A 26,442-nucleotide genomic window follows, 5' to 3' on the forward strand; every position below is an offset into this window, starting at 1 on the left:
AACTTCGTTCACTGGTCATATTTTGCGCTGATGTGACATGGAAGCCAAGTCGCATTGCCACAAACTTCAGTATAACTGGACCCCACTGCGTTAAATATAGTAACTTGCGACATGTTAGGTGTTGCATTGCAGGGTGTGAAGTTGCAATGGCCGGCTCGAAGAGTATAGAGTTCTCCTTGAAGCTGCCGGTAACGCAGGAGTTAACAAACATGGACTCTTTATTTATTTGTGGGCTTTTCATTTGACTCGAATCATTGTTCCTGCTCCTGATGGGTGACGAAGCACATTATGTTCTTGATGCATGGTGCTGCTCACAAAAGGATCTTAATGCCTTGTTACATCGACAAAAGGGTGTTAACAATTTCTAATCTATGTTGGTTGCCAGGATTTACGATAGTTACCATAAATTATAATCCGTCATTACTGGGATTTACCACAGGCAGTATGTTTTAAGATTCATCATTGCTAGGATTTATGACTGTCATTATATGCCACATTCAAATTACTTTTTCCATTTTATGAAATAAGTGAAAGCAAATATTTTGCTGATGTGTGGAAAAGGGACGTTCAGTTTCATGAAGAGACAAGGAGCGTTTTGCAAAAATTTAGAAAAATTCTTTCGAGAAATGCACAATGTAACCTCGTCCACCTAGACGAAAGTAAAATAATGCAGATGCTAGAAATCTGAAATAAAAACAGAAAATGCTTGAAAAACTCAGCAGGTCCGGCAGCATCTGTGGAGAGAGAGAGTTAACGTTACAGGTCTATGACCTTTCATCGACCTGAAACACTAACTCTGTTTCCCTCTCCATGTATATGAGATCGTCATTTGTGACAAAAATATGATGCAACTCTTGATGGAATCTTTCCCTCCCACAAACAAAATGGGGCCTGTAGCAGCAGGAATGGGCCTCATTGGCTTTAATATCCCATTCATTCTATGCCAGCAATGAAACAGGTCAAATCCACTGTATTGCACGTGCCTACAATATTTTATGACATCTTGTTCATTCTGAAGGTTTAATATCCCATATCTCTCCTCATTTGCAGTGTGTGGTAATTATGGATTTATCTGATGTGTAATATACTTTTAAGAAGAATCACATGATCTTAGTCCAATAGTAGAGTAGTGGGGGCTACCTCAGTAGTTAGTCAGTAGTGTAGAGATAGAGTTTGAGGTGAAAGGACATATTTAGTTGCTGTTGAGTGCCTTTGTAAATAAACTAAGAGTTTCCACCTATGAAGTGTCTGCTGATCAACTTCATCAGTTGTACCAACTCAGCCATCTCTCACAACAGGCGTGCAAGATCCAACACAGTGCCTACAGTCATATTGTACAAACACCTGCAGCTTAAACCTAGTCCCTCATCCATTATCAGTCTCTAATGCTTCTGCAGATGCTTGTTACAAAATTGGGCCCATTGTAGAGGCCTTATTGGATCATCAGTGGCCTGAATTTTTCAGATGGTGGGGTCTCCCCTCCCACCATCCAAGGAGTTAGTGGGGAATACATCCTGCCGACTTGAATAGGCATTAAGTGGCTGTAGGCGGGACTTCTGCCCCTCACTTGGAAGGAAGTCCCGCCTTAGAGAGCTGCCGGCCAATCTGATTGGCTGGCAAACCTCCAGTCCCTGCAGTGACAAGAGCTGTTGTGGGCTGAAGAGGAAGTGCACCAACAGCCTGAGCCTAAGTCCTGGGACCGGGGGACCAGGTATGTTTAAGGGGTCCCAGGGTGGGGAGGGTAGGCAAGGCCTGGTGGGGGCGGTGGGGGAGGGGGGTGCGTGGAGGGGCACAAAGCGGGTGACCAGATTTTTGGGGGGAAGGCCAGTGCGGGAATGGAGGTCCAACAGCCTCTGGACCTTAAGGGGGTGGCGCGTGCAGTCAGGTGGGGGATTCTGATGGAGGCGCCCCCACCACCCCACTTCCTGCCCGAGATTGAGGCCCGTTCATTTTCCAGCCTCCCCCGAGCAAAGTAAATCCTACCGGCAGCCTAAAAATTAAGGCTGGGCAGGGAAAGGCCCTTAAGTGGTCAATAACTGGCCACTTAAATGCCTCGATTGGGGCAAGGGCAGGCCTACCTTCCGAGGCCTCGTCCGCCCCAGGGTAAAATCGCTGGGTGGTCGGGGTGGGCAGGAACCCAGAGAGAATCCTGTTCCTACAATTTCACGCTCCCTCCACCACCTAAATACCCACCAGCCGGGGGAGGGTGAAATTCTGGCCTGTGTTTCCCTTTAGCAATCTGAAATTCCTTCATGGAAGTTGACATGTTCACCATTGTATTTACCCCTGGCATAACCCAGGGATATTTCAGTGTCAGCCGTTTGATACTTTCACATATGTATTTCTGAAGGTGGCTGAACATGACATTATTTCACGTGTAAAGTTTGTCTGCCTGAGCTCCCATCAGGCAAGCTCATAAAACGACAGATATGAACAAGATGAATTTATTTCCGTTGACATAAGGGTGATATGGAGATAGTGTAGGACGGTCTGAAGAAGAGTCATTTTGGACTCGAAACGTTAATTCTGTTCTTTCTCCACAGATGCTGCCAGACCTGCTGAGTATTCTCCAGCAGTGCCTATTGTTATCTCACATTTCCAGCATCCGCGGTATTTTGCTTTTATTTTAGTGAAGAAGGTGGTATTGGGGTAGATCAGTCATGGTAGGATTGAATGGTGGAGCAGGCTCGAAGGGTCGAATGATCTACTCCTGCTCCTATGTTGGAAGTTAACGTGACAATTTTTTCCCCTGTAATTATGTAAAAATAACAAGTGTGCTAGGCTGCCCCACTGCCTCTTGCTAATTTTCTACCTCCTCTCTCCAGTCTTGTAATCGTCTTCCGGATCTTTGCTGCCTGACTTTTTACACAGCTTCCTCATTCCCAACAGCCTCTCTTTGTTTCTCTCTGTTCATTCACCGAAATAAACCTCCTGAATTTCCAACACAACAGGTATATCAGGCATTTACAGAGCAAGCCGGCGAATTGCTCATTATGAGGAAAGAGCATCAACGCTAAGGCCTGAATTTTGTGCTCGTCGGGTGCACGCGATTGGTCGGCCCGGAAGCAGACTCGATATGCGCTTCTGGCTGCGATCGGCCCCTGACCGCAATTTCACACTGGCTGGCCACTTAACTGGCAGCCAATGTGAAATGTGCACTGTGAAAGGTTGAGTGCTGCTGAGGGGTGGGGTTGGGGGGGTGGGGGGTGGGGTGCAGTGGGTGGGGTGCAGGAAGAGGGCGGGTGCTGAGAGAAAGTGAGGGTGCGGGCGGGTGCTCCCTGAAGGCTGATAGATGCCCCCAGTGAGCAGCAGCACTGTAAAAAATGAAATGAGGTCAATAAACTGCTGCAAACTGTGTCAATACTGCAAATCCAAGCACCTGACAGCAAACCACGTAGCACCCTCATCCCTCAAACATCATCTTTCATTTTATTTAACCCCAGACATTCTATCCCGGCCTGGATAGAATTTGTAGCGTGAACATGAAGGTCGTCCTGGCCGATTTATGGTTGACAGAGGGGCCACGTCAAATTACTGACAATCGCCTCCTTGTTGGGCCTAATTACCCGCTTAATTGTCAGCGGGCGGGCTTCCGACTCCTGCGCGTGTCCACCAACCATAATGTTGTGCGTGAGCACGATGACGTCGGGAAGCGCGATTCCGGATCAGGTTCGGGCGCACGGGCTCAAAGTAAAATTCTGGCCTAAGCCATTAGCATCTTAAATACCTACAATCTCAGATCCTTCGCACTTCCCATTCTCTAGGCTTCTTTGTGTCAAATAATTTTCTGTGGCGAAACTGTGACTCTTGGCTTTTGAAATGTACAGAATCCTCCAGCCCTTTGAAGCTGACTCCAAGATTGAGCCTTTTTGGGACTGATGTCTCACCCAGCGCAAGGTGTTGGGCAGAATGGAGTTGAATAGCTGGCATAAAGGGACGAGTTTAGGGCTGTGATACAAGTGAGTGGGTGCTTGGAAGAGGAAAGGATGGTGGGTAGATGAAGGGGTGGGGATACGGTCAAAGCAAAGCGATGGGAGGGAATTCTGGGAGTGTTGGCGTGAGAGGATGGGAAAGGTTCCCGATTAACCTTACTTCCCCATAAACAACTCCTAACGGAGCCTGCTGCCTTTGGTGGCTCACCCTGCCCCGCCACTCCCCGCCCACATCATCCATATTTCTCACCCAAAGGGAAAGAAGAGGGCAGAGAGAAGCAAAAAAGCTGAAGAGTTAAGAGCAAAAGAATCATAAAAGAATAAGAGAAAGAGAGGGGAAAGGAAGCAGTGCTGTGGACAGGAAAGACACATATAGAGATAGGGTAAAAAAACTGGGAACAGAGTAGCATCCAACACTGATTGCCACCCCAAGGAGGTACAGACCAATAGACTCTGATTCACCATGTGCAACTACTCAGCACACTTGATCAGCAGGCCATCCACCACCTTAAACATTCACTCTCTTCACCACTAACACAAAGTGGCAGCAGTGTGTACCATCTACAAGATGCACTGCAGCAATTCTCCCAAGGCTCCTTCGACAGTAGCTTCCAAACCCATAACTCTACCATCTAGAAGGACAAGGGCAGCAGATAGATGGGAACACCACCACCTGCACGATCCCCCCCCAAGCCACACGCCATCCTGTCTTGGGACTACATCGTCGTTCTTTCACTGTCACTGGATCAAAATCCTGGAACTCCCTCCCTAACAGCACTGTGGGTGTACCTACACCGCATGGACTGCAGCGGCTCAAGAAGGCAGCTCAGCACCACCTTCTCAAGGGCAATTAGGGATGGGCAATAAATGCTGGCCAAGCCAACAATGCTCACATCTAATGAAATAATATTTTAAAAAGTCTGACTAATGGCTAATGTAATGTTTAAGGATCAATCCTACTTATCTTGGTTCAAAATGACAAATCATTAATCTAAGCTTTGATTCTTTGAATTAAAGACCTGTTTTAGGTTTTCATTCGCTGTTGTGGTCATGGAATCACAGAATGATGCAGCACGGAAGGAGGCCATTCAGCCCATCGTGCCCTGTGTGGCTCTTTGAACGAGCTATCCAATTTGTCCCCCCTCCTTCCCCATAGCCCTGCAAATGTTTTCCTTTCAGGTATTTGAAAGTGACTATATTGAATTTGCTTTCACATCCCTTTCAGGCAGCGCCTTCCAGATAACAACAACTCACTGGTTGCCTGGAATTATTACTAAAGGTTCAGTAGATAACACAGCGGCACCTTTTCATGCTGAAATCTTGTTGGTGTGACGGCATTTCAGTCCGATCAACAGTTTCACTATATTCCGGGAATGGGCTGAGTGTTACTGACTGACGACTGAACAAAAACAGAGAGAGCACCAGCAAGACAGATTGGCTGAAGCAGACAGCTGACTCAGCTTGAACATGGCTATATTCCTCCAGATTCAATTCTCTGATCAAATGGAGTCACTTCATCCCCTTCCTGGGATTTTTATCTTCTGAAGCGTTTGCGATCCTTGGCGTGGACTGTTTCCTGCCGCTGAGCTGCAGATAAGCCAGTGTGCGATACAGGTGTTCAGTCAACGCGCAGGCAGACTGGCGGGATCAGATCCTGTTCGCCTGTGGGGCACAAGGTTCTGCTGACACTGGGCTGAAAAATAGAAAATATAACGTTCGGATTTTCATTACCAGCGAGTGGTGGTTTCATTGACCCCCTGCTTTTGCGGAGGGAAGGCATCTTACGGTTTGCCGCTTAGACATTTTCCCTCATCTTCAGCTCAAAGCATGTTGACCTTGTAACTCGCTGGAAGTGTGAGCTGATAATGGCACAGTGAGGGCAATGGGGTCTCTGGGACCTTAGTGATGTGGATGGAACCAACAGCCTTCACTGATGGGATTTAAGGATTGTGAAAGAAAGAGAGGAACGGCGGGAAAGGAAATAGGGTGAATTGGAGTCAAATCAGGTACAGAAAGAGAAATAAAGGGCTGTTTTTTTCCTGGTCGGGTGCCGATCCTGAGAATGGCCTCAATCCCGGGTCAGGAGTGACCGGAAGTGACCGGAAGTCACCATGGTGGCACGTTGGGTGGAAGCTTCCTGGAGTCAGCCAATTAAGAAGCTGGATCTCGGTAACCAATCTAATTAAGGATGGTGGAGGGACCAGCGAGAAAGAATGCCCAATAGGAGGGCTTCACCGATGGCCAACGAGCAATCCCCCTGGGAGATAGCGAGGGAACTGCGAGGGTGCCTCAAAATAGGGTCGCTCGCTGCAGCGTTGGGCATACCTGTCAGACCATCATTGTGAAGGGACCGGCCCTCCACAGGATGGCATGCAGCGAGTCTGTGCTAAGGTGAATGAGAGAGGTGTCAATCGCGCCCCCCCGTCCCCCACAACCTCAGCCTGTCACCAGGAGACTTCCTCCAGGGGGACCCATCTGCTATCAGGAAGATCCTGGTGGCACCATCATCTTTCTCTCAATTGGCTCATTATTTGGCCTAATTGGCTATCTGCCACTGCTGGGCAGCTAGCTTCAGCCACGTTGACTCCACCTCTGGCAAGGCTGCCCAGAGGCGCAAAGGTGCCATGTGGTCAATCTGAGGTGCTATTTTCCTTCTTTGCCCCTGGTTGCACCTCTTAACCTGCCTCTGCAGGACAAAGATAATTCCGCTCAAAGAGAGGGAAAGAAAGACTGGATTAAGAGAGAAAAAAAAGGAAAGCAAAAGTAAGGCCAAAAAAAATGTTTTTTAACAATTGACTACCGACAGGAAGGTTTAATTGTTTCCTTCCTGGGCTGGAGAGGTTGCATAACATTGCAGGAGCATAAATCTCATCAACTAACAGTCCTTACGCTGTTATGTAGCAGCCTTAACCTTCAGGGGTTAGTTTAATGGATGTTTAATGCACAAATTCATGAGTCCTCTGGGAATTTGGGGCAGGGTGGAGTGGAGGTGGGGGTGGGGGTGGGGGGGGAGGGGTGCTGCCATTTTCACGAGGCTGCTGGTGGAGTGGCACAAATCGTCCACCACCTTGTGGCCAATCTTAATTCACGGGGCATCCCTTCCTTAACACAAGCGGCTGGACAATTTTCGCGATGGTAATGCTGAGCATCATGAAACGTACCCTTATTTTGGTTGCAAACTCTGGGCCACTGCACCGAGAGTGTTGTTCCATTCAGCTGCATTTTTAAGGAAATTTGGACCAACGCTCCCCCCCACCTCTAATTTTTTTTTGGAGGGCACAGGCAATTTAAGCGCACAGCCCCTTTAAATTTCTTTGCATGGCCACATGGGTGGAGTAATTTAAAGGGACCAATTTGAGCACAGCCTGCGCGGGAATATCTTGGGTGCACGGCTTTAGAGGAAACATTGGCTGGGACACTGGAACTTTTCAATCTCTGCGATAGCTGAGTTGATTAAAATCAAATTCCACTGCATAAGTCCGTGATAATAGTGCGCAGATAAAGCAGCATCTGTGAAAGGACAGTTCTAATGACACTTGCAGTTGACTTGGAGTGTGGAATTGCATGTGCATGTGTCAGCTGGAGTCCAAAGATATTTTCAACACTTTAGCTTGCCTTGAAACAAAGGTTATTTGGGGCTAAAGTTTCCACTCACTGACTGAACGACAAGGGAAACCAATTTGTTTTTGTTCAGTTCTTATAATATCGAGTTGACCAGGAACAGGGGAGGCTGAATTTTCTTTAGGGTCCATTGCTATCATTTTGTCACAAGCTGTTTACACCTGTGTATGGGCATTTTTGCTGAGCCCATGAGCGAGGAGTGGAAATTCACCCCAACCTCTCCCCTCCCCAAAGCCTTCCTGAAAATAAGATGGGGGGGAGCGGGTAGGGGAATCTTACTACCCAATAGAAATCTAATAATGTCAGTTTTGAAATTTTCAATTGAGTCTCATCTTTTGGGGAGACGTTCAGGATTTCCACTACCCCTTGTGTGAAGAAGTATTTCCTATAAGTTTCAGAAAGACAACCCATTATTTTGGAATTGCACAATCTGAAGCGGAAGCAAAGGTTTACAAGGATCCTCTACCTATTTGTCTCCAACTTCCAGTAATAAACTGTATACCAATACTATTGATGGTCAGGTGGACACTCAGCACAGGACTGAATGGGACCCATCCCTTCCTTTGTCCAGTAGAGACCCAGCCATGAGTAAATACTCTGCCGCCAGACCACAATGGGCACTTCACCACAAAGCTGCCAGGGTACTCTGATCACTAAATTACCAAGAAATAGTTGAGCTGTATACATCAAAGTGATGACATTAGTTAAAAAATAGGGTGGACCATGTGTAGGTTATCATCTCCCACCCCCTGAAAGAATTTGACTGCATTAGAACCAGCCCGGAGCTGCCAATCCGCGAAGACCTTCAGAATCTACTGAATATGCAACTCAAATCATACATAGGCTCTTTCTGGAGCCCTATGAACGATTTGAACAACGTATGTTTTGACAAAAAGGACAAGTGGTGCAACTTCTGGGCTGACACCAACATTGCCAACAATAGAGCCTCATATTTTCGACCCCCCTCAAAAACAATGGTCTAGACTCGACAGGACCCTGTTACGGTCTGGTTAGGGACCACAGTAATTTGTTGTTTAAAGTAGACAAAGTTGTAATACCAGGTACTTACTAAGAGAATAAGATTCCATGGTTTTAAAACAAACAAAATAAACTTTTTTATACAATGTCAGAAAAGTAAAACAATTTACAATACCTATCTCTAATATTCAAACTTAACATGAGGTAAAAACAAAAAGCTAAAAGCTACTGCGGATGCTGGAAATCCAAAACAAAAACAGAATTACCTGGAAAAACTCAGCAGGTCTGGCAGCATTGGCGGAGAAGAAATCAGTTAACGTTTCGAGCCTTCATGGCCCTTCGGCAGAACTGAAGCATAGTTAGAAGAAGGGAGAAATATAAATTGGTTTAAGGTGGGTGGGGGGGTGGGGGGGGTGGTGGGGGGAGAGAGAGACATTGAGGGTGTGATGATTGTGGAGATGAGCAGATAATCAAAAGATGTCACAGACAAAAGGGTCAAAGAGGTGTTTTGTCTGAGAAAAGTGCTAATTAAGAATGGAAGACAGGATATTCAAAGTACAGCTCTAGTGGGGGTGGGGTGGAAAGACTAACAAGGTTTTAGTATTAGATTTAAAAATAATGGAAATAGGTGGGGAAAGAAGAATCTATATAAATTATTGAAAAAAAAGCAGGGGGGTGGGGGGGAGAAACGGGGTGGGGATGGGGGGAGGGGGAGTTTAAGATCTAAAGTTGTTGAATTCAATATTCAGCCTGGAAGGCTGTAAAGTGCCTAGTCGGAAGATGAGGTGCTGTTCCTACAGTTTGCGTTGGGCTTCACTGGAACAATGCAGCAAGCCAAGGACAGACATGTGGGCAAGAGAACAGGGTGGAGTGTTAAAATGGCAAGCGACAGGGAGGTTTGGGTCTTTCTTGCGGACAGACCGCAGGTGTTCTGCAAAACGGTCGCCCAGTTTGCGTTTGGTCTCTCCAATGTAGAGGAGACCGCATTGGGAGCAACGAATGCAGTAGACTAAGTTAGGGGAAATGCAAGTGAAATGCTGCTTCACTTGAAAGGAGTGTTTGGGCCCTTGGACGGTGAGGAGAGAGGAAGTGAAGGGGCAGGTGTTGCATCTTCTGCGTGGGCATGGGGAGGTGCCATAAGTGGGGGTTGAGGAGTAGGGGGTGATGGAGGAGTGGACCAGGGTGTCCTGGAGGGAACGATCCCTACGGAATGCCGTCAGGGGGGGTGAAGGGAAGATGTGTTTGGTGGTGGCATCATGCTGGAGTTGGCGGAAATGGCGGAGGATGATCCTTTGAATGCGGAGGCTGGTGGGGTGATAAGTGAGGACAAGGGGGACCCTATCATGTTTCTGGGAAGGAGGAGAAGGCGTGAGGGAGGATGCGCGGGATATGGGCCGGACACGGTTGAGGGCCCTGTCAACGACCGTGGATGGAAAACCTCGGTTAAGGAAGAAGGAGGACATGTCAGAGGAGCTGTTTTTGAAGGTAGCGTCATCAGAACAGATGCGACGGAGGCGAAGGAACTGAGAGAATGGGATGGAGTCTTTACAAGAAGCGGGGTGTGAGGAGCTGTAGTCGAGGTAGCTGTGGGAGTCGGTAGGCTTGTAATGGATATTGGTGGACAGTCTATCATCAGAAATTGAGACAGAGAGGTCAAGGAAGGGAAGAGAAGTGTCAGAGATGGACCATGTGAAGATGATGGAGGGGTGGAGATTGGAAGCAAAATTAATAAATTTTTCCAGGTCCCGACGAGAGCACGAAGCAGCACCGAAGTAATCATCGATGTACCGGAGAAAGAGTTGTGGGAGGGGGCCGGAGTAGGACTGGAACAAGGAATGTTCCACATACCCCATAAAGAGACAGGCATAGCTGGGGCCCATGCGGGTACCCATAGCCACACCTTTTATTTGGAGGAAGTGAGAGGAGTTAAAGGAGAAATTGTTCAGTGTGAGAACAAGTTCAGCCAGACGGAGGAGAGTAGTGGTGGATGGGGATTGTTGGGGCCTCTGTTCAAGGAAGAAGCTAAGGGCCCTCAGACCATCCTGGTGGGGGATGGAGGTGTAGAGGGATTGGACATCCATGGTGAAGAGGAAGCGGTTGGGGCCAGGGAACTGGAAATTGTTGATGTGACGTAAGGTGTCAGAGGAATCACGGATGTAGGTGGGAAGGGACTGGACAAGGGGAGAGAGAAGGGAGTCAAGATAACGAGAAATGAGTTCCGTGGGGCAGGAACAGGCTGACACGATCGGTCTGCCAGGACAGTTCTGTTTGTGGATTTTGGGTAGGAGGTAGAAGCGGGCCGTCCGAGGTTGGGCGACTATCAAGTTGGAAGCTGTGGGAGGAAGATCTCCAGAGGAGATGAGGTATATTTGAATTAACTGGCAAGATGTGGTTGAACACACTACACTGCACAATTAATGGCAGAATTGACTAAGACAGATACAACAGATTTCTTAGTGTCTCACCCAGACATCAGTGCCCAATGTGAGTTACACAATCCCGTTAAAACTCTAGAACAAAAACAAAAATACCTGGAAAAACTCAGCAGGTCTGACAGCATCTGCGGCGAGGAACACAGTTAACGTTTCGAGTCCGTATGACTCTTCAACAGAACTAAGGAAAAATAGAAACGAGGTGAAATATAAGCTGGTTTAAGGGGAGGGGGAGGGGGGGGGGTGGTGGGTGGGTGGGACAGGTAGAGCTGGATAGACTGTGTCTCCCTCATGAGGGATTTCAAGCCTGCACTTTCTAAGAACCAGCCTCTGAATTCCCTCTAAATGTTGCTCCAACTTGGACTGCCTCGATGACTGCACACTTCTTGATGGTTTAATCTTTTCTCCTGAGACTGCGTTCCACTGACCTCCCAAGGCTGCAGTTTAGCCCTGATTGACGGGCACAACTCCAGCATCTCAGCTACACCGAGTTGAACTCCACTACTCCAGAGGGTTACCTTGTCCCCAACAGCCTGCAGCACGGAATCACTGACCTTCCATTGCCGTTTCAGCTCCCCAGGGCTTCTCCTGAGCCCTCACTACCTGGGTCCTGCCAACAGGTGCACTTTTGCTACCTGCAGCCTCTTCTTCAGCTTCCTCTCCCAGTGCTGTCTCTCCCTGGTGGTTCCTACCTGTGGTCTCCTCCTGGTGATCCCCCTCTCTGGGTCCTCTCTCTGGGTTCTCCCTCTCTGTCCTGGCTCTTCCCTTGTCATGATGCCAAAACTGGGTCATGTGATTGTTGTTTTTAGGCCAAGCAGGCGCACTCCAGATGTCTTGAATGATTAAGTCCATTAACTAAAGAAGAGAAAGAACAGAGCATGTGCGGCCTGTCACCTTGCCGTGCTCCATGCATGCCCAGAACTCCTGGTCCTGCCGGGCAGTGGTGTCCTCGTCCTCTGTCCAGAACCAGGTATGTTCCTATTTCTTAACAAACCGCATTCTTCACGCAGGAACATTACACCTCCTCACCTCGATAAATGGAATTTCAAGGACAGCCCAGTATGTGAACTGTGGTCACCCGGAACAGCCTGTTAGCCACTTTGTGGATGAAAGGGGCCTATGGATGTTTGCCCCAGGATTCAAGGCAATCCACCTAGCAATGCTGTGGCACGGCTGTCCAACTTGGCACTTCGACTTATGAAGCTGCACAATGTAACGTGCAAGAAAAAGATGACCAAGCAATTTTGCCAATTACATTTCTAAACTATCCTTTGCACTAAAGGCTCTACCCAAAGTTGTCAGAAGTAGAAAATGCTCCTGTTATGTATTTAGAAAGATCTCCAAGCCTAGCACTGCATGGAGGGACATCAATCTACAAGCGTGCCTTTCTACTGTTAATGGCAGTTAAAATTGTAGTCATGATTTAAAAGGGGAAATCAAACCAGCACGAGGGTTAAGTCCACCAACGTAATTTTTTGTGGCCAAGCTTCGGTAGCTACAGCGGAGAATCTATCAGAGCCGCTGCCCGGTGAGCTGCATGTAGCCTCTTTGCCACCACCTTCATGATTCAGAGAGAGGAACCAACTGAATTGTTTGCATAGCATAGACCCAGGGGCAGAGAAAGAACCTCCAATTTGTCAACGGGTATCCATCTGATAATGTGCTCAAAGCATGGACTTGATTTGAAATATGCGACGTTAAATGTTTTTATTTATTCACTTAACCTGGGAGATTTCGGCTTGCTATTTATTTATAAAAGGAATTGCCTAACATTTTTCATCTAATGCACCTTGCTAATAGAGCTGTTTCCTATCGCTCACTGCAGCAGTATATTTTACTTCAGACAAGATCCTCCTGTCAACTGTGAAAATATAAAAATTGTTGCTATTGTTGAGGAGTGTTATCGGCTTTGTGCCTGCAGGCGTGTTTGCATCCACCTGTGTAAGTTTGCTTACAGCTGGTGCTGGAGCAGCTTTATTTGCTATGCCTGAAACAAGCCATTGCCATTTCACCAGCCGCGCTACCCTTGTAATTTCAGTTCACTCATGAATTTACATTAGTGACCTTCACGCCTCGAACACTCCCTTGTTTTAAGCTCTTTTGTGCTCGCCCAAGCATCAACAGTTTGGCAGCTTTCTGCAGCTAATAGGATTTTGACGACTCAGGAAGAAAGAAAATGTTCTCGGCTCTTCCATTTTACATCAGGAAGGTCCCGCCCCCCCTTCCTTTCTGGTGGCCGCGCCTAGGATGAGCAATCAATGTTGTGCGTGCCACCTATCAGCAAAGTCCAACATTTCCTCAACGTAACCAGGGCTAGCAACAGCTTCTGTGAGACGTCAGCACGGGCTTTTCACAGGCTCTGTGAATAAGAACTGTGTAAGCAAAAACAGAAATACCTGGAAAAACTCAGCAGGTCTGGCAGCATCGGCGGAGAAGAACAAAGTTGACGTTTCGAGTCCTCATGACCCTTCAACAGAACTAAGTAAAAATAGGGGAGCTATTGGGGTCTCAAAACCTGCCGACTACACACCTTCGTTTTCTCACCCCTCTCCTATTTTTACTTAGTTCTGTTGAAGGGTCATGAGGACTCGAAACGTCAACTTTGTTCTTCTCCGCCGATGCTGCCAGACCTGCTGAGTTTTTCCAGGTAATTCCGATTTTGTTTTGGATTTCCAGCATCCGCAGTTTTTTGTTTTTAATCTCTTTTTTTAAGAACTGCGTAAGGTTGTGTCCAAATGAAAGAGAAGACTACGAATCGAGATTGTGTTAGTAGTGCATGCTCGTGTTTTCGCCCTCATTCACGTTGAAGTTATAGCACACAAAAAGGCCAATCAGTCCGACTGATCTATCCAGTGTGTTATACTCCACGCAAGCCTCATCCCCACCCATTAAAAGAGCAGATACAATTACAACTATCAGGGTGAGAAGTTACAGTCGTCTGGTGGTGTGTTTATGGTCAGACATTTCGGAAAGATTGTGACGGTGAACTCCAGCCTTTTCTTCAAACGTTCCAAACAGAAACCACGCGCCTGCTTTTTAACTTCAGTCTGCGACTTGTGCTCCTCCGACTCCTGCCCACAGAGCCAAGCTAACATTTTTTTCTGTGCAAAGTTCCACTAGGTATCCCCAGTAGTAAACAGGGCCTCTGATATCCTAATGGCAAAGTGACAGCAGGGGAGCTGGTGCAGTTCTGAGGACACTCCCGCTCATCTCTTATTTTTAATTAAATTGCTCAATGGTTCTCTCCATTCCTCCACCCCTCCCCCAAGAACCCCCATTTCCCCCCTTTCACAACCCCTGTCCTGTGAATCCAATGCATTTCAGGTCAGTTTGACTGCTGTGAATGCTGGTTGCCAGATAGCTTAATTGGGAAGGCTTTGGATGAGAGGCTATTATTTCCAGACTAACTATATCTTATATGATGAAAATTCGAGCTGTTTTTATTTGACATTCTGAAAGATATTGTCTGTTTCTACTGATTCGACACATTGCCATTCAACTGCAAATTGGAGTTATGAACACAAAGTGGATTCTTTGATTAAAACCATTCCTGCTAACATCCCTAGTAAGTCAGGCAGGTTGGTCAGTCAGCAACAATGCTCTAGAGACTTGCTGAGGAATCCAATTACCAAGCCTGTCCTGGAGGATGAAGAAATTATTAAAATGTACATGTACTCTAATCATAGGACCGCATCAGGTTTTTCTGTCTCTCACACTCCTGTTTTCCTCTAACTCACCTTGTCATCAGCCAGCACTTCAGTTCTGACCAACAACCAAGATTGCCAGCTGGGGTTGGATCTATCTCTGGAAGTGTTACATGACCCCCTTGCTCCAACCACCCACCCTAACCCAACCCAACCCATTTCTGCCATTGTTCCCCTAACACACCCATTATCGTGGTGCATTGCCTTCCCAAAGCCAATAGGAAAGCAGACTCTTCATTAGCAAGTTGGATGATTCTCAACTGTCAAACAGCCCTTCTGCTCCATCTCCAATGTTTTTATAACTATTAAACAAAAATGTTCAAAGAAAGTAAAGGAAAACTTTTTTTTTTAAATGCCCCGATGATTTTTGTCCTGGAATGTGCTCGCTGCAGTGTCCTGGAGATTAATCTTCAATTCCTGGACCCTCCAGGGCAACTCTGGGGGGGTTGGCAACCCTACTAACAGCTCATGGCCCTGAAGCTGTCCCTGAAAGGTGGCAGCATTGACATTAATGACTGGGAGGAGGTCGCTACCAATTGTTCAAAATGGCCACAACTTGTCCGTCAAGCTGCATCACGCTGTGATTCACAAAGCCTTAATGATGAGGCAGGGCAGCGGCAGAGAGGGAAAGGAAAGGGAAGGAAGCAAATCCGAAACTCCTCTAGATCCCACTAACTCATGTGATGTCCTGACCCATGTGCCCAGAGATCTGCAGGTTGAGGATTGTCCAGTTCACTCACATGAAGACCCATGTCAGGAGCTTGCGAACCTGAGTAGATGTCATCCTCAAATCGAGGAACAGCTGATGAACAGCTCATGCTCCTCCACACCTGTATAAAACAAACCCTGGGTTCTCCTCTTGCGACTTCAACAAACATGTGCAGTTCTGCTATGATACAGTCTTAAAAAATTCCACATTAACCGACCTATAAAACATCTCGAAAATAAATATTCACAACTATCAAGGGTTCTTTCTGACTAAGTAAAAACAGCAGCCAGGATTAGGAAGGTTAAGGCTAGGCCATGCACACTGACATAAATTTAAAATTGAAATAATCCGAACTCATCCTAAGCTCAACCTCAAGTTCGAAACTGAGTGAACTTTCAAATACCAAAACAAATTATGTAAGAGTTCAAATCAAGTTGTTAAGTTCACTTTGAGCTCATGAGGATTCAGTGATCTAGGCTTCTTCCCTGATAGAAGGCATGCCCAATTAAAGGAAAGCAGCCACATTAAAATATGGACAAATTGTAAAAAAACACAGTAATACATTCAGTTCTTTCTTCTTCAGACTAAATGCTATTTTTTCACCCATTTTCTCTGCCTTTCCCTGAAGCCAGTGGTTTTGCTCAGTTCTCCCACACAAACAGTAATGTGCATGTCAGTGTGTATTGGAGTGTGTGAGTGAGTGTGTTTGACTGAACGAGTGTGAAGGAGCGCCTGATTAAGTGAGCATGTGCGTGAGTGAGTAAGTGCAAGAGTGATAGAGTGAGCAAGGGATCAAGTGAGAGTGTGAGCCAGGGGGTTTGAGTGAGTTTGAGGGTCAGCAAGCACAGGAGCTCCGAATGTTCACGTCTAAGCAGCAGTCGCTTATTGTAAACCAGATCAGGAATTTAGATGCTCTCTTCGCCCAACACTGAAGTCGTGCTATATTTGTAACTTCACCCTCAGCTGAGGCCTTCAGTCAAACCAAGCCTTCCTGACTTGTATTACCTCACTATCACATTGTAGCGCAGGATTTGATAAACCAAATGGCTTCCTTCCGTTCTTTAATAACTATGGGCAGAATTTTACGGTCCCGCCAAAGTCATTGGACTTTTGAACAGCTCGCTGCATTTTATGGTCCCGCTCCCACCACAAAGGGGCTGTAAAACTCCACCCTATGTATCAGGAATAAGAGAACCTTTCAGCTTCAACTGGTGATGAAAACCTACCCGGTTTCTGAACCCAAGCACGAGGGAGGATATAATCAATTAGTAAAAGGAATTTTGTTACAACACCGTGAAAAACCTTCAACACTATAAAGGAGGTGAACAGTGACTGAACTGGAAATTCAAGGACATTGGGCAGGATTTTCGGGTCATTGGGTGGGACTTGATGGGTGGGGCCGGGAAAGGTGTGATTTCACGCTGACTGGCCAGTTAGCGGCCGGCCAGCGTGAAATGTGCTGAAAAGCTCAGCGCTGCCGGGGTGGGGGCAGGAAGAAGGCCGAGCGCTGATGTCAGTGCGGGCGTGGGCGAGCGCGCAGTGAAAGCCCCCGGAAAGCAGAGAGCTGCCTCAGGGAGCGGAAGAATTTTAAAAACAAAAATAAAGGTGATGAAATTCAGAAAAAAATGTCCCCCACATAGAACCCACTCACCTGAACATATAGATAATAAAAATTCTGCCCAAACATTTTTTAAAAATTAATATCGGAAACCTCATCCCGCCCTTGGATGAGGTTTCCTCAAAAATGCAAAAGGCTGCCTGGCCGATTCACCCGCCCGCCAACTGTAATGTTGGACGGGCAGCGAAAAATCCACATTTAATTGAAACTTTAATGGCCTTAATCGGCCTCTTAGTTGTTGGCGGGCATGCTGCCAACTCTCGCGCGCACCCGCCAACTGAACTACTGCGCGAGTGCGCGATGATGTAGGGACGCTCACCTGATGTCATCGCGTGCTATTTTACACCTAATTGGGTCGAGCATCCCCCCGCCCACGGGACCTAAAATTCTGCCCATTGTCTTTCTTTGCAAGACCAATTTATGCTGAGCTGCAACACAATGAAATCTAGAACAAAATATCATGTGGTAGGGTTGTAAGTTCACTACTTCACTCCTTCCCCCCCCCATTAGATGTTAAACCAACCCCACAAAGCTTTGTGACTGAACCCCTACAGTACTACACCATTACAGTGAGATTGGAAGATCTGCCTAGAATTGAGTCTGATCTTTTTCCGATCTTGCCCCTTCAGGCATAAAGCTTGCTGGGGCACCTGGCAGTCAGGTACCCGAGGACGGCAGCCAGGTAGTTGGGGGCTTTGGCCCCGACACGCTCAGCAGAGAGATCCTTGCATAGCAGCCAGTGGATGTAGCCAACAGGGAACTGGGGACCATCTCTGGAAGAGCCAGCCTTAGCCTTGGCACGCCCTTTCCCTCCAGGTTTACTGCGACCACACATCTTGTTGTTGCCCGTGCTGAAAATCTTCAGCAATCTTCAATGAATTTCATCTTTGCAATTAATGGGTTTCAATTTAATAAAGCTGCAATTGCAAACTGGTATCTGAAGCAACGACCATGAAAGCTGCTGATTTGTAGAAACTCAACTGGTTTAGAAATGCCTTGATAGGACGGGCATTTTTAACAGGGTAAACCTGACCTATTTCAGGTGCTTGAACTCTTTTCTAATTGGAGCTTACAGCTGATTAATTGATGAAAGACCCTGTATTTCTGTAATAGCTTTCATGATCAGAGGATGGACTGAAGTGCCTTTACAGCCAATGAAACAATTTGATGTGTAATCACTGTTCTAATATGCAGCAGCCAATTTGTACAAAGCAAACTCCCACAAACAGCAAAGCAATAACAACTACATAATCTGCATTTTTGTGATATTGAGTGAGGGATAAATATCGGCCAAGACACCAGGCCAAGACTCCTCTAATCTTCTTTGATATAGCGCTGTGGATCTTTTACGTCCAACTGAGATGGCGGACAGGGCTTCAGTTTAATGTTTCATCTAAATGTTGGCACCTCTGATACTGCAGCACTCCACTGGGAGTGGCAGCCTGGATTTTGTGTTCAAATCCCCGGAAGATGACTTGGCCCCATAGCCGTCTGACTCAGAGGTGAGAGCTCTGCTCCCACTGAGGTCATGGCTGACATGGCTGATTAAGAGAATCAGTGCCTCTCTCCTTTCAATGGCCGCACACTATTTTAATCCATGGACTTAAAACCAGCTCTTTGTTCCAGCCTGTGACCCCACCCCCGAAGACCAGACATTGAACTTGAATTGCTCCCATTCCATCACTCTATATGTTTCAAGTTGCAAGTACTTGTACTTAATGCCACTTAGCACTTGGCAAGTGCAACACTCTGAAGGCTGTTAATGTGAAATGGCTTCCACATGAACGGAGCGCTGGACCATCACAAAAGACAAACTGACTCTCAGGTTAATTTCAGATTGTGTTAATGTCCAAAAAAATAAGTCAAAAGGATTACAGATGGTGCTGAATTTCACATGGAAACCAGGTTAAAGAGCAAGTTCCTGGACCCTTAAGTCAGTATTATAGAATTGAAGTGTTACAACACCAACCATGATTAGTAGAGAAGTCCCTGGTCATAGGCAGAGGTGAACAGCATAGACGTATTTAAGGAGATAAGATACATACTTGAGGGAGAAAAAGAGTAGAAAGATGTGTTGGCATTGGGTGAAGAGGGGTGGGAGGAGGCTGGTGTGGAGTATAAGTACTGGCATGGAGTAGTTGGGCCGATTGGCCTGCTTCTGTGCTGTAAATTCAATGTAATATCAGCCTTGCTCACCATAGATATCATTGGACAGCGCAGTAGAGGGTGCAGAAACTCAGGGCACATAAAGATTAGTGAGGGAAATCATGGTCAATGAAAACTCACCACAAAGACATGATGAAGCTGGAGAGACAGCTGAAGCTTATGGAGAAGGCAGCCACTGCGAAGCTGCTCTCTAACTAATAGACACTGACAGTTCTCACCTACCTTGCATATTTGTTTTTGAAATACAATTTATTATTTATCAACTGAGAAAAGAGCCCGTGAAAAGGTCAATGTAAAGTCACTGTTAAGAAAAAAATCACTCATGCAAAAGGACGACAAGCAAAAATGGTTTATCATTGAACAAGTGACACTTTGCTGATTGTTTCAACTTGTAGTGTTAGAGCACAGACGTCAGAAATAATTGTACATTAAAAAGGCAAATGGAACAGTTAATATATGCATGTCTAATGTGATCCCTTGGACTGGTTTCCATTGCTTGATGAAGTAGGAGAGAGGTTTTTTTTCTGAGTATTTTATTCCATTGAGTGTGTTTTTTTTTCCTTGCTCTGTTTGTTTTTCTCAGGCCAATGTGTTGCTTTGGGGGCGGGGGGAGAGTTGGGGCAGATGTGGGGGGAGTGGGGAGATGGGGATGGGGGGGTGGTTGTTAGCCAAGGCGGCAGGTTGGGGTAGGGTATGGGGAGTGGGATAGGAAGCAATATTCCCTCTAATTTTCCTCTGTTGTGTGCAACCTGTTTGTCACACTGTGCGGGGCACATTCTGGAGTGATGTGGGTCTGTGCAACCCAAGCAGCTTAAGGGCAACATTGTAGGAAGTGTTCAGTCACCGTGTTCCAGTTTGGGGCAGCTGGTCTTTTCCTGCCTGTCACTTTCACATGAATTTGAATTTTATTTGACATTGCAGAGGCCCCAGGTCAGAGCTCAACGATGGAGAACTGCCAATGATGTCACTTCGTTTTTGGGAGATGGACATATGTGTATCGGACACCCGACACACAGTGAAGGATCCAAAGCTGTGCTGTACACAAGATCATTTTCAGCTGCAAAGTGGTAGAAATATTTCTCTTTACCTCACAAAATGGGAAGAATATGGGCAGGTGGGAAGACGTTATGAGGGCTTCCAATTGTAACCCCGTGAGTTGGAATTTTATCTTTGGTTTTTAAACCAGTAAATAAATCTCACAAATGTTGTTAAAAAAAACCCGATTTGTTCACAGTTTTAAAAAAAAAATCACAATTGTGAGGTTTACCTGCCCCCTCCCAAAATATTCACGCTTAGGTTGCCAACTCGGGTTGAATGTATTCCTGGAGGTTTCATCATGTGACCTCCAGTGTCCAACTATCCCGCTGTCACATGCTCGCAAGTTGGTTATTCAATATGTTCACCTTCATGGAGCCTCAAGTTCTCATGGCCAACTGTAAAATGTTCAGACTTTTCAGTACCTAACTGGCTAACTTTCACAAATCACCGAACAGAATTATTTAAAACAAAGGACAATTTTTTTTTTTAACACCTTTCCGATTTTTCTCTCAGCTTGTTTACAGCCCCGGAGATTTAGACTCCATTTGATGAAAACTCCAGGCTAATCCTAGAGAGTTAGCAACCCTAGTTGTGCCCAACAAACTCTTTCTTACCCATCTTATCACAGGTTGCAGACCACCTATTGGATGAACAGGGATGGTTCAGTGGATAAAGGTAGATGCAGATTCAATTGAAAGAGATTGGCAATGGGTGAAATATTTGGGACAAGGATGGCTTAGTGGTCAACTTGGGAAGATCTTGGATTTTAATCATCAGTCTTCACTGAGTCAACGAATGTCAACCAGAGCAGCAAAGAAGACACAGCAATTGGTTCTAGTACCACGCATTAGAGAAGGGAGGGAGTTGAGGGAAATGAGGCAGGATTCCTGTTTCTGACTGCTAATTGCTAATCTGTCCTGAAAGCCGCCAGATCCCCTATTGAAAATGTATGTGCAGTTGTGAAACGATGCAAGAATTGGGCTCAACCACAAAAACTGTCACCGGTGCCAGAAACCTATACAAGAAAGATACAAGGACAAATCGGATAGCCCAACGCCCGGACTGTGTTGGAGCTCGAAGAATTCAAAGTGAACACAAAGGAATAAGAAGTGAATCTTTGAATTGTAGAGCAGACATCTCAATGTATCAGCATTATTTCCATATATCGTGGAAACAAAATTAATACCATCATAAATTGCTTGAGATCTAAATACCATGCTGCCTATGCCAAGGGTATGGTTTCGAGGATGATATACAATGCCAGCTCAAAGAAACAAAGACTTGCATTTATGTCGCATCTTTCACAACTCAGGGTGTTCCCAAAGTGCCTTACAGCCAACAAAGTACTTTTGAAATGTAGACATAACTGGCAGGCACACAGCAAGTTTTCACAAGCATTAGTGAAATAAGTGATGGTGTGCTCGCACTTCTTATGTCCTCCGTTCTTATCCTAAAGACAAAGGAAGTCAGAAAGATTATGTCCCAAAATAAATATCATAATTTAAGCAAAGATCATTTGTAAGTTTCCGGCACCAAAGCATTTTGACAAGGGAAAATTGCTATGAAAGTTGCAATCTTTCAAAGTGTACCAGTATCAAAATAAAAGAACTGATTTATTAAAAGCAGAATTAATTGTGAGGAAAGATTAAAAGGGGTCTCAGTAGCACTGTAAAAATCTATCTCTTTAAGCATCCTTAATTTGTTTCATTTAAAATAAACAACCTCTGCTGCTTAAAGCCATCATTTATATTCCACCCATGCTTTTCGAATTCACTGTATCCGATTACATTCCTACTGTGAGGATAAAAATTCCGGATTGTTTTTTTGATGAACTTCATCAGTGAAATTCATATTGACATTTGTTTTAGTTTATGTTGTGATTTTCAATAACCTTCAGGACTGAAATGTCATATCACAGTGTTCAGTAAACTAGTTTGTTTGGAAACAGTGGTTGCATTTCTTCTCTGTCAAGTTGCTCGAGATCTGCACTTTTGTCTTGAAGTGAAACGCGAGAATGTTTGACTTTGACTCAATTTCCAATAAAACCCTGGCCAAAAAATGCTGTAAATTCACAGCAGGTCAGTCAACATTCGCGTTGCCAACTCTGGTTGGTCACTTTTCAAATTTATTCATTGATGGGATGTGGGCGTCGCTGGCTAGGCCAGTGCCCATCCCTAATTGCCCTTGTTCAGAGGGCATTTAGGAGTCAACCAGATTGCTGTGGGTCTGGAGTCACAGGTAAGGACAGCCGCTTTCTTCCCTAAAGTGAACCATGGGTTTTTACGACAGTCGGCAATGGTTGCGTGGTCATCATCAGACTTTTAATTCCAGGATTTTTACTGAATTCAAATTTCACCATCTGCCATGGTGGGATTCGAACCCCAGTCTGTAAGAAATTGGGGTCTTTAATAAGCGGGTATTTTCTGCATTTTATGGGATTCTTTCTGGAAAAAGGACCTCTAAACACTTTGACCTCAAAACAGTCTTATTTTAGGCTGTCGTGTTGATATTCCTGAATTGTTGGATGGTGTCCTGTGTACCCCCTTATCTCCCAAGTGTTTAGAAAAGACCAAGATATGACCCTCAGCAAAATGTAAACCAGAAAACTGACCTCGACTGGGATGATGCACAGTGGGGCTGGGGGTGGGGGAGGGGGAGGTGGTAACCATCCTGATGTTTTGAATACCTGTCCTGTATCCATTGGTCAGAATCATTAGATGGAAGATTGACACTGGTTAAGCTACCAGCCCCAAAAATGTTCTGTATTATACTGGAGCTGAGGGGTTGCTGATGGGCTGCTGAGGGGGCAGTGCTCATTGGGCAGCTGCCTTCTTCAGGTGGAAGATGGGCCAGAGAAGGAGGAAGGAAGAAGGTCGAGAGATTGAGGAAAGAGTTTCCTATCACTTCGACTAGAGAGTGCAATACTGTTATCACAAGCTGCTGTGGGTTGTATACTTTTTTTTTCTATCTAATTAGTTAATGTATCATATCTAAACTATTGTTTCTTAATAAACTCAATAGACCATCTTAAAATGACATACGAATAGTTGACTGCCGGGTTAGTTATCCGTGGGCCCGAATCCAGAAACCTGTCAGGTCCCCAGAGCATTACCCTGGGTCTCTGGAATACTAGTCCAGTGACATTACCACTACGCCACCTCTCGCGCCCCCACCCCAGGCCATTTTGTCACATGATCACCATGTCACTTGGCACACAGCCTTTTCCCCAGTTCCAGTATTTTAAATGAAATACTCAACGGGAATTAAAAAGAAGGCACAATCATTTTTTAAGAGATTTCTCCTGGGTTGCTCACAGCAGCACGTGGGTGATTAAACTTCAGTTTCTGGATTCTCCAAGACAACCTTTGGGGGGGTGGTATTGGCAACCCTAGTGAGCATTGATAAGGAGAATAGAAAGGTTAACATTTCAGAACGTCACATATTTCTCCTTGCAATGCTCTGCCTGAAAGGATAATGGGAACAGCTTCAACAGTAACTTTCAAAAAAGGAATCAGGTTACACACTTGAAAAGGAAAAAAAGCTGTCTAAGACCAGGGAATGGGGTCAACCAGATATCTATTCCAAAGATCCAGCACAGGTAAGATAGGCTGTGTGGCCTCCTTCTGTGCTGCCTGATGCTTCTTTGAAATGCTGAAGGGTAGTATTTCTCGTTTTGTATTTCAGATTTTGAGAGTTTGGTTTTGCCTTTGATCTGTCCTAAATTTTCTGTGCTTCACAAAATGTTGCTGATTCCTTTTGTGTCCAATTGATCTTTTCTGCCAAGAGATTGTCAACTTTATCTTCATTTCTGCATAGATCTTTTCTTTTTGTTTTTACTCAATGGTTGAGAGAACTCTGGAGATATTCCTGGTCAAACGCACACATAGCTAAAGATATATTTGAGTGAGCCGATCTCCACTAGAGATCATTGTCCAATGAGAGTGTAGGTTGGGAAATTGATGTGGAATTGGACACCCTCACTTTGCGATTTCTTCTTATTTTCTGGCCTTTCAGTTTGCTGATCCGACAATCAGGAATCCAGTGCGCTAACCTCTGCTCCAAGTCTGCAAACTGTGCTCCTGTGGATAAGCACTCCCTGGTGGGAAAGGAACCTCAGAACATTTACTCTCTTGCTTCCAGTTGTAGAGTCTGAGGCCTTTGCCTAAGTATTGGATACAACAATAGTTCAATAAATACTGGGAAGGAGGGAAATGGATTTGTAACTGCTGAACAGGGATGAAAATTAGGGAGGATCAATGATGTTAGGCTGAGTAAGTTCTCCGAGCAAAGCTGTAAGATTTTATTTCACTATCTGTGCTGTAAAACGTTAGGTGCTTGGGAACTGAACGGCCTATAATGCTTTGACCAATGCATGAGACCAATCTCCCCTTGGTACTGTCATGATTATGGTTGCAAGGGGGAACAATAGAATAATAGGAAATCCTGAGTTGAGCTTCCAGCTCCATAACCTCTCCACTGCAAAGACCACCTACTCCCACCCCTGTAGCATCACCCATCTTGACCCCGCCTCAGTCCACCTGCTGCTCAAACCTGCACCGATGACTTCCTCATCTCCATTGCAGGGCCGTCCAGGATGGCCTCTCAAACCCTGTAAACTGCAGCTCATCCAAAACTCCACCGTCTGTCCCCTATCCAGCGCCAACCATGATTCCGTCCTTTTCACCTTTGGTGAGATGGTCCACCCCATCAAGTACACCCTTCGTTCTGGCTCCTGGAAAACATAAAACTGTGTGGACAAGCCCACGCCTGGCAGAAGCTTGTTTCAGGATTTCATGAAGAGTGTGTTCACATCAGAGTCTGCAAGTCCCAATGGGTGAATCTCCTGGAGGCATTCATTTTAAACTTAGACCTATGGCATTACCAGAGCGAGGTATCAATCGCTCTCCAACGTATAATGTTTAGAGAAAAGTAACACATCAGCGCTGCCATTCAACTTGCAGGAATTCAGGTGAATAAAATAAATTTACAGAACAGATCGAAAGAAAGTCTTGCATTTATATAGTGCCTTCCACAATATCAGACCATCCCAAAGCGCCTTACGACGATGAAGCACCTTGGAAGTGTAGTCACTGTTGTAATGTATGATAAGTGGATTTGTTAGTGATGTTGGTTGAGGGATGAATATTGACCCAGAATATTGGGAGAGTAACAAGGGAACTTTCACATCTACCTGAGTCCACAGTTGAGTGTCTCATTTGCAAGGCAGTGTCTCTAACAGTGCAGCACTCCCTTAGCGTGGCACTGGAGGGCCAGCCTAGATTTTGTGCTTAAGTCTGTGTAACGGGACTTGAACCAATGATCTTCTGTCACAGAGGCAAGGCTGATACCCATTGGGTCACAGCTGACACCAGTAAATGGCTGAGCTGTTTGAATATGAACAGCAGAGGAGGGACTTTTTAATTATTAATTGTTTCAATGATATGCTTTGACTAAACTAAACCAAATGGGTGAGTGCATGAACCTCAAGGAGTTAATAGTGTGTATAAATCAGCCAAAGCTGGACTGCCTCTGTAAGCGTTGAGTTTAAGTGACTGTTATTATTTCAAAGTATTGACAGCCTGAGGAGCAGATAATCCTCAGAGGGACAGAAGAGACCATTTCGCTTTTTCACTCTAAATCCTGTCACTAGCTCTTACCCCCTCCTGGTGCCGAGTAATTGCGCCAATATTTCCTTTGCATTTGGCTAAATGGCTTCCAATCAGGCTGCCTGTGATGAGGGCCTGGTGCTTTCCTGATCTGAGACACGGGAGAGTGCAGCCGTCCTTATCTCCACGTTTCACTCCATCTGCCCTCGGTGGGGGGGATTCACCTAATCACTTTCAGAGGGGCAACAAACAAAGTGTCTGGGGGAGGGGGGGGAAATAGATAGATGCAGTGCCAGAGGATCTTGGGACTTGACTGCTCTGTATGTTGTGCTGCAGAAAATTTGACGTGTTCCCCGGCTCAAAGAGAGAAGCCTTTAAATCAGAGGCCAGCGCTTAATTATACAAATTCAGTGATCAAAGTTATTAGGAGGCTTTAAAATGGCGGGCTTTAATTGAATGGATCAGCCCTATCTTTGTACAAAAGTATTCAATTCTCCAGGAGGGATGCATTGTGGCTGCTGCTTACCAGGCTGCTTGCTTTATATGGATATTTAATGAATAAGAGAGAGACAGAAAAGAAACAATAAATGTATATTTCAAGCTGTGTTTTAGCTTCAAAGTAAAATGAAATGTCATGT

Source organism: Cetorhinus maximus, chromosome 1 (genome assembly GCF_964194155.1).
Source record: "Cetorhinus maximus chromosome 1, sCetMax3.hap1.1, whole genome shotgun sequence".
In the NCBI taxonomy this organism is placed as follows: domain Eukaryota; kingdom Metazoa; phylum Chordata; class Chondrichthyes; order Lamniformes; family Cetorhinidae; genus Cetorhinus; species Cetorhinus maximus.